The sequence below is a fragment of the Oncorhynchus keta genome, chromosome 11 (assembly GCF_023373465.1).
Source record: "Oncorhynchus keta strain PuntledgeMale-10-30-2019 chromosome 11, Oket_V2, whole genome shotgun sequence".
Lineage (NCBI taxonomy): Eukaryota > Metazoa > Chordata > Actinopteri > Salmoniformes > Salmonidae > Oncorhynchus > Oncorhynchus keta.
In genome coordinates, this window is record NC_068431.1 from 1,828,784 (window position 1) to 1,845,040 (window position 16,257).

The 16,257-nt window shown below is 45.9% G+C and overlaps 1 long non-coding RNA gene across 3 annotated transcripts; it reads right to left on the minus strand.

Moving 5' to 3' along the window:
- Positions 1-14,483: 14,483 nt before the first annotated feature.
- LOC127932988 (uncharacterized) lies at positions 14,484-15,437 on the minus strand. Of its 3 annotated transcripts, none has more exons than XR_008146708.1 (3): positions 15,160-15,424; positions 14,799-14,996; positions 14,484-14,537 (listed from the first exon to the last, which is right to left on the minus strand). It is a non-coding gene; the product is annotated as an uncharacterized LOC127932988 (long non-coding RNA). The 3 variants fall into 3 exon arrangements; XR_008146709.1 differs by lacking the exon at positions 14,484-14,537 and adding an exon at positions 14,611-14,635; XR_008146707.1 differs by lacking the exon at positions 14,484-14,537 and having other exon boundaries at positions 14,727-14,996; positions 15,160-15,357; positions 15,391-15,437.
- Between the last annotated feature and the right edge of the window lie 820 nt (positions 15,438-16,257).

Sequence of the window (16,257 nt, forward strand, 5' to 3'; positions counted from 1 at the left end):
TACCATGGCAGCAACACAACATGGCAGTAACACATGACATTAACATGACAGCAACACATGACATTAACATGGCAGCAACACATGACATTAACATGGCAGCAACACATGGCATACCATGGCAGCAACACAACATGACAGCAACACATGACATTAACATGACAGCAACACATGACATTAACATGGCAGCAACACATGACATTAACATGGCAGCAACACAACATGGCAGCAACATATGACAATAACATGACAGCAACACAACATGGCAGCAACATATGACAATAACATGACAGCAACACATGACATTAACATGACAGCAACACATGACATTAACATGGCAGCAACACATGACATTAACATGGCAGCAACACAACATGGCAGCAACATATGACAATAACATGACAGCAACACAACATGGCAGCAACATATGACAATAACATGGCAGCAACACAACATGGCAGCAACATATGACAATAACATGACAGCAACACATGACATTAACATGGCAGCAACACAACATGACAGCAACACATGACATTAACATGGCAGCAACAACATGGCAGCAACACATGACATTAACATGGCAGCAACACATGACATTAACATGGCAGCAACACAACATAACAGCAACACATGACAATAACATGGCAGCAACACATGACATTAACATGACAGCAACACATGACATTAACATGGCAGCAACACATGACAATAACATGACAGCAACACATGACAATAACATGCCAGCAACACATGACATTAACATGACAGCAACACATGACATTAACATGGCAGCAACACATGACAATAACATGACAGCAACACATGACATTAACATGACAGCAACACATGACATTAACATGGCAGCAACACATGACAATAACATGACAGCAACACATGACATTAACATGACAGCAACACATGACATTAACATGACAGCAACACATGACATTAACATGGCAGCAACACATGACAATAACATGACAGCAACACATGACATTAACATGGCAGCAACACAACATGACAGCAACACATGACAGCAACACATGACATTAACATGGCAGCAACACAACATGGCAGCAACACATGACAATAACATGACAGCAACACATGACATTAACATGGCAGCAACACATGACATTAACATGGCAGCAACACATGACATTAACATGGCAGCAACACAACATGACAGCAACACATGACATTAACATGGCAGCAACACATGACATTAACATGGCAGCAACACAACATGACAGCAACACATGACATTAACATGGCAGCAACACATGACATTAACATGGCAGCAACACAACATGACAGCAACACATGACATTAACATGGCAGCAACACATGACATTAACATGGCAGCAACACAACATGACAGCAACACATGACATTAACATGGCAGCAACAGAACATGGCAGCAACACATGACAATAACATGACAGCAACACATGACATTAACATGGCAGCAACACATGACATTAACATGGCAGCAACACATGACCTTAACATGGCAGCAACACAACATGACAGCAACACATGACATTAACATGGCAGCAACAGAACATGGCAGCAACACATGACAATAACATGACAGCAACACATGACATTAACATGGCAGCAACACATTACATTAACATGGCAGCAACACAACATGACAGCAACACATGACATTAACATGACAGCAACACATGACATTAACATGACAGCAACACATGACATTAACATGGCAGCAACACATGACATTAACATGGCAGCAACACAACATGACAGCAACACATGACAATAACATGGCAGCAACACATGACATTAACATGACAGCAACACATGACATTAACATGACAGCAACACATGACATTAACATGGCAGCAACACATGACATTAACATGGCAGCAACACAACATGACAGCAACACATGACAATAACATGACAGCAACACATGGCAATACCATGGCAGCAACACAACATGGCAGTAACACATGACATTAACATGGCAGCAACACATGACAATAACATGACAGCAACACATGGCAATACCATGGCAGCAACACAACATGACAGCAACACATGACATTAACATGGCAGCAACATATGACAATAACATGGCAGCAACACATGGCAATACCATGGCAGCAACACAACATGGCAGTAACACATGACAATAACATGGCAGCAACACAACATGACAGCAACACATGACATTAACATGACAGCAACACATGACATTAACATGGCAGCAACACATGGCAATACCATGGCAGCAACACAACATGGCAGTAACACATGACATTAACATGGCAGCAACACAACATGACAGCAACACATGACATTAACATGACAGCAACACATGACATTAACATGGCAGCAACACATGACATTAACATGGCAGCAACACAACATGGCAGCAACATATGACAATAACATGACAGCAACACAACATGGCAGCAACATATGACAATAACATGACAGCAACACATGACATTAACATGACAGCAACACATGACATTAACATGGCAGCAACACATGACATTAACATGGCAGCAACACAACATGGCAGCAACATATGACAATAACATGACAGCAACACAACATGGCAGCAACATATGACAATAACATGGCAGCAACACAACATGGCAGCAACATATGACAATAACATGACAGCAACACATGACATTAACATGGCAGCAACACAACATGACAGCAACACATGACATTAACATGGCAGCAACACAACATGACAGCAACACATGACATTAACATGGCAGCAACACAACATGACAGCAACACATGACAATAACATGACAGCAACACATGACATTAACATGGCAGCAACACATGACATTAACATGACAGCAACACATGACAATAACATGGCAGCAACAGAACATGGCAGCAACACATGACAATAACATGGCAGCAACACAACATGACAGCAACACATGACATTAACATGGCAGCAACACATGACATTAACATGGCAGCAACACATGACATTAACATGGCAGCAACAGAACATGGCAGCAACACATGACAATAACATGACAGCAACACATGACATTAACATGGCAGCAACACATGACAATAACATGGCAGCAACACATGACATTAACATGGCAGCAACACAACATGACAGCAACACATGACATTAACATGGCAGCAACACATGACATTAACATGACAGCAACACATGACATTAACATGGCAGCAACACAACATGACAGCAACACATGACATTAACATGGCAGCAACACATGGCAATACCATGGCAGCAACACAACATGGCAGTAACACATGACATTAACATGGCAGCAACACATGACAATAACATGACAGCAACACATGGCAGCAACACAACATGACAGCAACACATGACATTAACATGGCAGCAACACATGACAATAACATGGCAGCAACACATGGCAATACCATGGCAGCAACACAACATGGCAGTAACACATGACAATAACATGGCAGCAACACATGACAATAACATGGCAGCAACACATGACAATAACATGGCAGCAACACATGACAATAACATGGCAGCAACACAACATGGCAGCAACACATGACAATAACATGGCAGCAACACAACATGGTAGAAGCAAAAATACGGTACAAAAATAGTTAGGCACAGACAACAGCAAAGGGCAAGAAGGTAGAGACAACAATACATCACGCAAAGCAGCCACAATTGTTTGAATGTAGAGATTGAGATAAAACTGTCCTGTGTGAGTGTTTGTTGCAGCTCATTCCAATCGCCAGCTGCAGAGAACTGAAAAGACGAGTGACCCAGGGATGTGTGTGCTTTGGGGGCCTTTAAGTTAAATCATACTGGTAGCTGGCTAGCTAATGTTAGCTGGCTGGCTCGCTAGCTAACGTTACTTACAGTTGAAGTTGGAGGTTTACATACACTTAGGTTGGAGTCATTAAAACTTGTTTTTCAACAACTCCAAAAATGTATTTTTAACCATCTATAGTTTTGGCAAGCCGGTTAGGACATCTACTTTGTGCATGACACAAGTCATTTTACCAACAGATTATTTACAGATTATTTCACTTATATTTCACTGTATCACAATTCCAGTGGGTCAGAAGTTGACTGTGCCTTTAAACAGCTTGGAAAATTCCAGAAAATTATGTCATGGCTTTAGATGCTTCTGATAGGCTAATTGACATAATTTGAGTCAATTGGAGGTGTACCCGTGGATGTATTTCAAGGCCTACCTTCAAACTCAGGACCTCTTTGCTTGACATCATGGGAAAATCAAAAGAAATCAGCCAAGAAATCAGCCTCAGAAAACAAATGGTAGACCTCCACAAGTCTGGTTCATCCTTGGGAGCAATTTCCAAATGCCTGAATGTACCACATTCATCTATACAAACAATAGTATGCAAGTATAAACACCATGAGACCACGCAGCCGTCATACCGCTCAGGAAGGAGATTCATTCTGTCTGAATGTACTTTGGTGCGAAAAGTGCAAATCAAAGTGCTAATCAATCCCAGAAGAACAGCAAAGGACCTTGTGAAGATGCTGGAGGATCCAGGTACAAAAGTGTCTATATTCACAGTAAGACGAGTCCTATATCGACATAACCTGAAAGGCCGCTCAGCAAGGAAGAAGCCACTGCTCCAAAACTGCCATAAAAAGCCAGACTACGGTTTGCAACTGCACATGGGGACAAAGATCATACTTTTTGAGGAAATGGCCATAATGACAATCGTTATGTTTGGAGGAAAAAAGAGGAGGCTTGCAAGCCAATGAACCCCATCCCAACCATGAAGCACTGGGGTGGCAGCATCATGTTGTGGGGGTGCTTTGCTGCAGGAGAGACTGGTGCACTTCACAAAATAGATGGCATCATGAGGTGGGAAAATTATTTGGATATATTGAAGCAGCATCTCAAGACATCAGTCAGGAAGTTAAAGCTTGGTCGCAAATGGGTCTTCCAAATGGACAATGACCCCAAGTATACTTCCAAAGTTGTGGCAAAATGGCTTGAGGACAACAAAGTCAAGGTATTGGAGTGGCCATCACAAAGCCCTGACCTCAATCCTATAGGAAATGTGTGGGCAGAACTGAAAAAGCATGTGTGAGCAAGGAGTCCTACAAACCTGACTCAGTTACACCAGCTGTCAGGAGGAATGGGCCAGAATTCACCCAACTTAATGTGTGATGGTTGTGGAAGGCTACCCGCAACATTTGACCCACGTTAAAACAATGTAAAGGCAATGCTACCAAATATTAATTGAGTAATGTAAACTTCTGACCCACTGGGAATGTGATGAAAGAAATAAAAGCTGAAAGAAATCATTCTCTCTACTATTATTCTGACATTTCACATTCTTAACTAAAAGTGGTGATCCTAACTGACCTAAAACAGGGAAATGTTACTAGGAGTAAATGTCAGGAATTGTGAAAAACTGAGTTTCAATGTCTTTGGCTGTGGTGTATGTAAACTTCTGACTTCAACTGTATATCTACGTTATAATTGTATTGCGGTGCGTGCTGGTGGCAGGGAAGTCAGTCGCAGGAATGAACTTGGTAAAAACAGATTCAATAAATAAAATAAAATAAAAAATCATAAGAATAAAATAAAATCCAAAGTATACAAAAAATAAAAACATAAAATATTAAATATAAAATATAACACCTACATACAACAAACATTCAAGGACAAGGACATGAAACAGAGGGTTAAACACACAACATGTAATGGATGGGATTGGAACCAGGTGTGAAGGAAGACAAGACAAAACCAATGGAAAATGGATCAGTGACGTCGACAAGGAGACCGACTTCGGCAATAATATTATTTGCATCTCAGAGCATCTGAATGGGAGCTTATTAGAAACTAGAATCAGCCATTTCATAAATGTGTCAGGTGCAGCGTCTGGCTCCTCATTACAGACCACAGACCATCAGCGTCTGGTTGCTCCTCATTACAGACCACAGACCAGCAGCGTCTGGTTGCTCCTCGTTAAACACCACAGACCATCAGCGTCTGGTTGCTCCTCATTACACACCACAGACCATCAGCGTCTGGTTGCTCCTCATTACAGACCACAGACCATCAGCGTCTGGTTGCTCCTCATTACAGACCACAGACCATCAGCGTCTGGTTGCTCCTCATTACAGACCACAGACCATCAGCGTCTGGTTGCTCTTCATTACACACCACAGACCAGCAGCATCTGGTTGCTCCTCATTACAGACCACAGACCAGCAGCGTCTGGTTGCTCCTCATTACAGACCACAGACCATCAGCGTCTGGTTGCTCCTCATTACAGACCACAGACCAGCAGCGTCTGGTTGCTCCTCATTACACACCACAGACCATCAGCGTCTGGTTGCTCCTCATTAAACACCACAGACCATCAGCGTCTGGTTGCTCCTCATTACACACCACAGACCATCAGCGTCTGGTTGCTCCTCATTACAGACCACAGACCATCAGCGTCTGGTTGCTCCTCATTACAGACCACAGACCATCAGCGTCTGGTTGCTCCTCATTACAGACCACAGACCAGCAGCGTCTGGTTGCTCCTCGTTAAACACCACAGACCAGCAGCGTCTGGTTGCTCCTCATTACACACCACAGACCAGCAGTGTCTGGTTGCTCCTCATTACACACCACAGACCAGCAGCGTCTGGTTGCTCCTCATTACATACCACAGACCATCAGCGTCTGGTTGCTCCTCATTACAGACCACAGACCATCAGCGTCTGGTTGCTCCTCGTTAAACACCACAGACCATCAGTGTCTGCTTGCTCCTCATTACACACCATAGACCATCAGCGTCTGGTTGCTCCTCATTACAGACCACAGACCATCAGCGTCTGGTTGCTCCTCATTACACACCACAGACCATCAGCGTCTGGTTGCTCCTCATTACACACCATAGACCATCAGCGTCTGGTTGCTCCTAATTACAGACCACAGACCATCAGCGTCTGGTTGCTCCTCATTACACACCACAGACCATCAGCGTCTGGTTGCTCCTCATTACAGACCACAGACCATCAGCATCTGGTTGCTCCTCATTACAGACCACAGACCATCAGCGTCTGGTTGCTCCTCATTACAGACCACAGACCATCAGCGTCTGGTTGCTCTTCATTACACACCACAGACCAGCAGCATCTGGTTGCTCCTCATTACAGACCACAGACCATCAGCGTCTGGTTGCTCCTCATTACAGACCACAGACCATCAGCGTCTGGTTGCTCCTCGTTAAACACCACAGACCATCAGCGTCTGGTTGGTCCTCATTACAGACCACAGACCAGCAGCGTCTGGTTGCTCCTCATTACAGACCACAGACCATCAGCGTCTGGTTGCTCCTCATTACAGACCACAGACCATCAGCGTCTGGTTGCTCCTCGTTAAACACCACAGACCATCAGCGTCTGGTTGCTCCTCATTACACACCACAGACCATCAGCGTCTGGTTGCTCCTCATTACAGACCACAGACCATCAGCGTCTGGTTGCTCCTCATTACACACCACAGACCATCAGCATCTGGTTGCTCCTCATTACAGACCACAGACCATCAGCGTCTGGTTGCTCCTCGTTAAACACCACAGACCATCAGCGTCTGGTTGCTCCTCATTACAGACCACAGACCATCAGCGTCTGGTTGCTCCTCATTACAGACCACAGACCAGCAGCGTCTGGTTGCTCCTCGTTAAACACCACAGACCAGCAGCGTCTGGTTGCTCCTCGTTAAACACCACAGACCATCAGCGTCTGGTTGCTCCTCATTACAGACCACAGACCATCAGCGTCTGGTTGCTCCTCATTACAGACCACAGACCATCAGCGTCTGGTTGCTCCTCATTACAGACCACAGACCAGCAGAGTCTGGTTGCTCCTCGTTAAACACCACAGACCAGCAGCGTCTGGTTGCTCCTCATTACACACCACAGACCAGCAGCATCTGGTTGCTCCTCATTACACACCACAGACCAGCAGCGTCTGGTTGCTCCTCATTACAGACCACAGACCAGCAGCGTCTGGTTGCTCCTCATTACAGACCACAGACCAGCAGCGTCTGGTTGCTCCTCGTTAAACACCACAGACCAGCAGCGTCTGGTTGCTCCTCGTTAAACACCACAGACCAGCAGCGTCTGGTTGCTCCTCGTTAAACACCACAGACCAGCAGCGTCTGGTTGCTCCTCGTTAAACACCACAGACCAGCAGCGTCTGGTTGCTCCTCGTTAAACACCACAGACCAGCAACGTCTGGTTACTCCTCATTACACACCACAGACCAGCAGCGTCTGGTTGCTCCTCGTTAAACACCACAGACCAGCAGCGTCTGGTTGCTCCTCATTACACACCACAGACCAGCAGCGTCTGGTTGCTCCTCGTTACACACCACAGACCAGCAGCGTCTGGTTGCTCCTCATTACACACCACAGACCAGCAGCATCTGGTTGCTCCTCGTTAAACACCACAGACCAGCAGCGTCTGGTTGCTCCTCGTTAAACACCACAGACCAGCAGCGTCTGGTTGCTCCTCATTACACACCACAGACCAGCAGCGTCTGGTTGCTCCTCGTTACACACCACAGACCAGCAGCGTCTGGTTGCTCCTCGTTACACACCACAGACCAGCAGCGTCTGGTTGCTCCTCGTTACACACCACAGACCAGCAGCATCTGGTTGCTCCTCATTACACACCACAGACCAGCAGCGTCTGGTTGCTCCTCGTTACACACCACAGACCAGCAGCGTCTGGTTGCTCCTCATTACACACCACAGACCAGCAGCATCTGGTTGCTCCTCGTTAAACACCACAGACCAGCAGCGTCTGGTTGCTCCTCGTTAAACACCACAGACCAGCAGTGTCTGGTTGCTCCTCGTTACACACCACAGACCAGCAGCATCTGGTTGCTCCTCATTACACACCACAGACCAGCAGCGTCTGGTTGCTCCTCGTTAAACACCACAGACCAGCAGCGTCTGGTTGCTCCTCATTACACACCACAGACCAGCAGCGTCTGGTTGCTCCTCGTTACACACCACAGACCAGCAGCGTCTGGTTGCTCCTCGTTACACACCACAGACCAGCAGCGTCTGGTTGCTCCTCGTTACACACCACAGACCAGCAGCATCTGGTTGCTCCTCATTACACACCACAGACCAGCAGCGTCTGGTTGCTCCTCGTTACACACCACAGACCAGCAGCGTCTGGTTGCTCCTCGTTACACACCACAGACCAGCAGCGTCTGGTTGCTCCTCATTACACACCACAGACCAGCAGCATCTGGTTGCTCCTCATTACACACCACAGACCAGCAGCGTCTGGTTGCTCCTCGTTAAACACCACAGACCATCAGCGTCTGGTTGCTCCTCATTACACACCACAGACCAGCAGCTTCTGGTTGCTCCTCGTTACAGACCAACACATATCCTTTACACCAATGGAATCACTACAAAAAGTATTGTATGTCCTCTTGTACTTTATAAATACAGATTATAGATTAGCTACTATATTGTGATCACTACATCTGATTGATCTGGATACTGATTTCAAGCAAATGTCTGCAGCATTAGTAAAGATGTGATCAATACATATTGGTGATGTAATTCCTGTGCTGTTTGTAACTACCCTGATAAGTGGACTGATAACCTGAACCAGTTACAGCACCGGTTACAGTTTGAAGTTTCTTCTAGAGTGGGCAGCTTGATGAAAGCCAGTACATATTCAAATCACCCAGATTTGTGATGTATGATGTCACATACATTATCAAGCATTTCACACATGTTATCCAGATACTGTCTGTTGGCACTTGGTGGTCTATAGCAGCTTCCCACCAGAATGGGCTTTAGGTGAGGCAGATGAACCTGTATCCATATTACTTCAACAGTATTTAACATTATCCAGATACTGACTGTTAACACTTGGTGGTCTATAGCAGCTTCCCTCCAGAATGGTCTTTAGGTGAGGCAGATGAACCTGTAGCCATATTACTTCAACAGTATTTAACATGAGATCCTCTCTAAACTTTACAGGAATTTGGTTCTGAATATAAACAGCAACACCTCCACCTTTGGTATTTCTGTATTTTCTGTAGATGTTATAACCTTGTATTACTACCACTGTATCATCAAAGGTATTATCTAAGTGAGTTACAGAGATTGTCAAAATATGAATGTGAATGTCATCTGTTACTAGCAAATTATTTATTTGATGAACCTTGTTTCTTAAAATGTCTAGGACTGGGCTAGCGGAAAATTCCTCAAGCATACAAGTATTTCACACCATTTTAAAGATAAGTTAATCTAGACACAGTTTCTTATTTCAAAAGGATTTACAGCGAAAGCACCACAAACGATTATGTTACCTGGTCACCACCAAGTCACATAAAAACACAGCAATTTTTTTCCAGCCAAAGAGAGGAGTCACAAAAAGCAGAAATGGAGATCAAATTAATCACTAAACTTTTATAAAGTTCGATAAAGTTTGATAAAGTTCATATTTATATAAAAACAATCTGAGTTTACATTGTCGCGTTATGTTCAGTAGTTCTAAAAAATGATTTTACAATTTACAGAAATACTCATAATAAACATTGATAAAGATATGACTATTATACATACAAACTTTAGATAAGCTTCTCCTTAACCTCTCTCAACCACCCATCCTGGATCCGGTATAATTGAATGCAACCGCTGTGTCAGATTTCAAAAAAACTTTACGGAGAAAGCAAACCATGCAATAATCTGAGTACAGCCTTTAGACAACAATGCAGCCAAAAAGATAACCGCCAAATTGGGTAGTCAACATTACTCAGAAATAGCGTTTTAAATATTCAGTTAACATTGATGATCTTCATCAGAATGCACTCCCAGGAATCCCAGTTCCACCATAAATGTTTGATGTGTTTGATAATGTCCATTAGTTATGTCCAAATATCTTCTTTTGTTAGGGCGTTTGGTAAACAAATCCAAAAGCGCTTTCAGGTTGTGCCGAACGTCAGACGAAAAGTTTAAAAACACCGTTACAGCCCGTTCCACATGCCAAACGAAGTATGGAATCAATCTTTAGTCTGTTTTTAACATAACACTTCATTAATGTTCCAACCGGACAATTCCTTTGTCTGTACAAATGAAGTGGAATGGCACTTTCTGCGCGCCAGACCGAGGCTGTGGCACTCTGTGATTCAGAGAGAGGGCCAGATATGATGTCTGTGTTGTTCGTGTCAAGCAGAGAGTCAATCAGCTCTTTGAAATCCAGTCACAACTGTTCAGAGCTGCCCTTCATAATGTCATTATGACCCACATGGACTACGATAGGATCGATACTCAACTGAAGTCAACTGACAATGAATGTGTCGTAGATACCACAGGCTCTTATGTCTGTGTGTCTGTGTCTGTAAAGCACACACACAAGCACATGGATGTACACACACACACACACACTCACAGGAACCGGACCGTAGATCGTTGCCGGGGACTCCTGATCGTACATTGTTGCCGGGGACTCCGGACGTATATATTCACTGGATGCTTCGGTCACTGGAGGTCTGGAGCGTACAGCTGGCACAACGCGTCCTGGACCAATGACCACCTTCGCACGGCAAGCGCAGGAAGCTGGCACACTGTACCCTGGAGGCGTATTGGAGACCAGGAGCGCTGAGCCGGCACAACCCGTCCTGAACAGATACCCACTTTAGCACGGCAAGTGGCAAAGAACGCACCGGGCTGTGGTTGCGGTGCGGAGACACGGTGCATAGAACTGGAAAACATGGCACCTGAATGGTGACCAACTCCCCACGGTCAGGGAGTTGGTTCTTGTTCCCACCTTGGCTCTACCAACCCGTGTGCCCCCCTCCAAATTTTTTTTAGGCTGCCTCTCGGGCTTCCGTTGTGGCCGCGAACCTCGTTGCGGTCTGCTCCTCCTGGGCTGCTTGATCCTGGGGTGGTGGATCTTCTGTCACGATCGTCTGTAGAATAAATGGACCAAGGAGCAGCATGCTTAGAATTCCACATTTAATAAATGAAATTCACCAAAACAATACAGAACAAACGAAACGTGAAGTCAGTGCACAGGCACTAAACAAAAACAAGATCCCACAAACAACAGGTGGGAAAAGGCTGCCTAAACATGATCCCCAATCAGAGACAACGATAGACACCTGCTGCCTCTGATTGGGAACCATACCAGGCCAACATCGAAACGAAAAACTATAATGCCCACCCTAATCACACACTGACCTAACCAAATAGAGAAATAGAGAAATGGAAGGATTTCTAAGGTCAGGTGATAGACATATGGAGAGATAGAGGTGTATATATATATATAGATATAGATATAGATATAGATATATAGATAGATAAATAGAACAATAGAACAATAGAACGTTAGAACGATAGATAGATAGATAGATAGATAGATAGATAGATAGATAGATAGATAGATAGATAGATAGATAGATAGATACAGAGATACAGAGATATAGAGATATGTAGATATACATATATATACATATATAGATATACAGTGGGGCAAAAAAGCAATTAGTCAGCCACCAATTGTGCAAGTTCTCCCACTTAAAATGAGATGAGGTAGGTACACTTCAACTATGACAGACAAAATGAGAAGAAAAAAATCCAGAATACACATTGTAGGATTTTTTATGAATTTATTTGCAAATGATGGTGGAAAATAAGTATTTGGTCAATAACAAAAGTTTATCTCAATACTTTGTTATATACCCTTTGTTGGCAAGGTCAAACATTTTCTGTAAGTCTTCACAAGGTTTTCACACACTGTTGCTGGTAATTTGGCCCATTCCTCCATGCAGATCTCCTCTAGAGCAGTGATGTTTTGGGGCTGTTGCTGGGCAACACGGACTTTCAACTCCCTCCAAAGATTTTCTATGGGGTTGAGATCTGGAGACTGGCAAGGCCACTCCAGGACCTTGAAATGCTTCTTATGAAGCCACTCCTTCGTTGCCCGGGCGGTGTGTTTGGGATCATGGTCATGCTGAAAGACCCAGCCACGTTTCATCTTCAATGCCCTTGCTGATGGAAGGAGGTTTTCACTCAAAATCTCACGATACATGGCCCCATTCATTCTTTCCTTTACACGGATCAGTCGTCCTGGTGCCTTTGCAGAAAAACAGCCCCAAAGCATGATGTTTCCACCCCCATGCTTCACAGTAGGTATGGTGTTCTTTGGATGCAACTCAGCATTCTTCGTCCTCCAAACACAACAAGTTTTTACCAAAACGTTATATATTTTTTTGTTTCATCTGACTACATGACATTCTCCCAATCTTCTTCTGGATCATCCAAATGCTCTCTAGCAAACTTCAGGTAGGCTTTGTTACTTTGGTCCCAGCTCTCTGCAGGTCATTCACTAGGTCCCCCCGTGTGGTTCTGGGATTTTTGCTCACCGTGATCATTTTGACCCCACGGGGTGAGATCTTGCGTGGAGCCCCAGATCGATGGAGATTATCAGTGGTCTTGTATGTCTTCTATTTCTACCTGCCGCCTCTACACTCTAACCACTAGGCTACCTGCCGCCTCTACACTCTAACCACTAGGCTACCTGCCGCCTCTACACTCTAACCACTAGGCTACCTGCCGCCTCTACACTCTAACCACTAGGCTACCTGCCCCCCTACACTCTAACCACTAGACTACCTGCCGCCCCTACACTCTAACCACTAGACTACCTGCCGCCCCTACACTCTAACCACTAGACTACCTGCCCCTCTACACTCTAACCACTAGGTTACCCTGCCGCCCCTACACTCTAACCACTAGGCTACCTGACCCCTCTACACTCTAACCACTAGGCTACCTGCCGCCTCTACACTCTAACCACTAGGCTACCTGCCACCTCTACACTCTAACCACTAGGCTACCTGCCGCCCCTACACTCTAACCACTAGACTACCTGCCGCCCCTACACTCTAACCACTAGACTACCTGACCCCTCTACACTCTAACCACTAGACTACCTGACCCCTCTACACTCTAACCACTAGGCTACCTGACCCCTCTACACTCTAACCACTAGGCTACCTGACCCCTCTACACTCTAACCACTAGGCTACCTGCCTCCTCTACACTCTAACCACTAGGCTACCTGACCCCTCTACACTCTAACCACTAGGCTACCTGACCCCTCTACACTCTAACCACTAGGCTACCTGACCCCTCTACACTCTAACCACTAGGCTACCTGACCCCTCTACACTCTAACCACTAGACTACCTGACCCCTCTACACTCTAACCACTAGGCTACCCTGCCACCTCTACACTCTAACCACTAGGCTACCTGACCCCTCTACACTCTAACCACTAGGCTACCTGACCCCTCTACACTCTAACCACTAGGCTACCTGACCCCTCTACACTCTAACCACTAGGCTACCTGACCCCTCTACACTCTAACCACTAGGCTACCTGACCCCTCTACACTCTAACCACTAGACTACCTGACCCTCTACACTCTAACCACTAGGCTACCCTGCCACCTCTACACTCTAACCACTAGACTACCCTGCCACCTCTACACTCTAACCACTAGGCTACCCTGCCACCTCTACACTCTAACCACTAGGCTACCTGCCGCCTCTACACTCTAACCACTAGACTACCCTGCCACCTCTACACTCTAACCACTAGGCTACCCTGCCACCTCTACACTCTAACCACTAGGCTACCCTGCCACCTCTACACTCTAACCACTAGGCTACCTGACCCCTCTACACTCTAACCACTAGACTACCTGACCCCTCTACACTCTAACCACTAGGCTACCCTGCCACCTCTACACTCTAACCACTAGGCTACCCTGCCACCTCTACACTCTAACCACTAGACTACCCTGCCACCTCTACACTCTAACCACTAGGCTACCCTGCCACCTCTACACTCTAACCACTAGACTACCCTGCCACCTCTACACTCTAACCACTAGGCTACCCTGCCACCTCTACACTCTAACCACTAGACTACCCTGCCACCTCTACACTCTAACCACTAGGCTACCCTGCCACCTCTACACTCTAACCACTAGGCTACCCTGCCACCTCTACACTCTAACCACTAGGCTACCTGACCCCTCTACACTCTAACCACTAGACTACCTGACCCCTCTACACTCTAACCACTAGGCTACCCTGCCACCTCTACACTCTAACCACTAGGCTACCCTGCCACCTCTACACTCTAACCACTAGACTACCCTGCCACCTCTACACTCTAACCACTAGGCTACCCTGCCACCTCTACACTCTAACCACTAGACTACCCTGCCACCTCTACACTCTAACCACTAGACTACCCTGCCACCTCTACACTCTAACCACTAGACTACCCTGCCACCTCTACACTCTAACCACTAGGCTACCCTGCCACCTCTACACTCTAACCACTAGACTACCCTGCCACCTCTACACTCTAACCACTAGGCTACCCTGCCACCTCTACACTCTAACCACTAGACTACCTGACCCTCTACACTCTAACCACTAGGCTACCTGACCCCTCTACACTCTAAACACTAGGCTACCTGACCCCTCTACACTCTAACCACTAGGCTACCTGACCCCTCTACACTCTAACCACTAGGCTACCTGACCCCTCTACACTCTAAACACTAGGCTACCTGACCCCTCTACACTCTAAACACCAGGCTACCTGACCCCTCTACACTCTAACCACTAGATACCTGACCCTCTACACTCTAAACACTAGGCTACCTGACCCCTCTACACTCTAACCACTAGGCTACCTGACCCCTCTACACTCTAACCACTAGGCTACCCTGCCACCTCTACACTCTAACCACTAGGCTACCCTGCCACCTCTACACTCTAACCACTAGACTACCCTGCCACCTGTACACTCTAACCACTAGGCTACCTGACCCCTCTACACTCTAACCACTAGACTACCCTGCCACCTCTACACTCTAACCACTAGACTACCTGCCCCTCTACACTCTAACCACTAGACTACCTGACCCCTCTACACTCTAACCACTAGGCTACCTGACCCCTCTACACTCTAACCACTAGGCTACCTGCCGCCTCTACACTCTAACCACTAGGCCAGCTGCCCCTCTACACTCTAACCACTAGGCTACCTGACCCCTCTACACTCTAACCACTAGGCTACCTGACCCCTCTACACTCTAACCACTAGGCTACCTGACCCCTACACTCTAACCACTAGGCTACCTGCCCCCTCTACACTCTAACCACTAGGCCAGCTGCCCCTCTA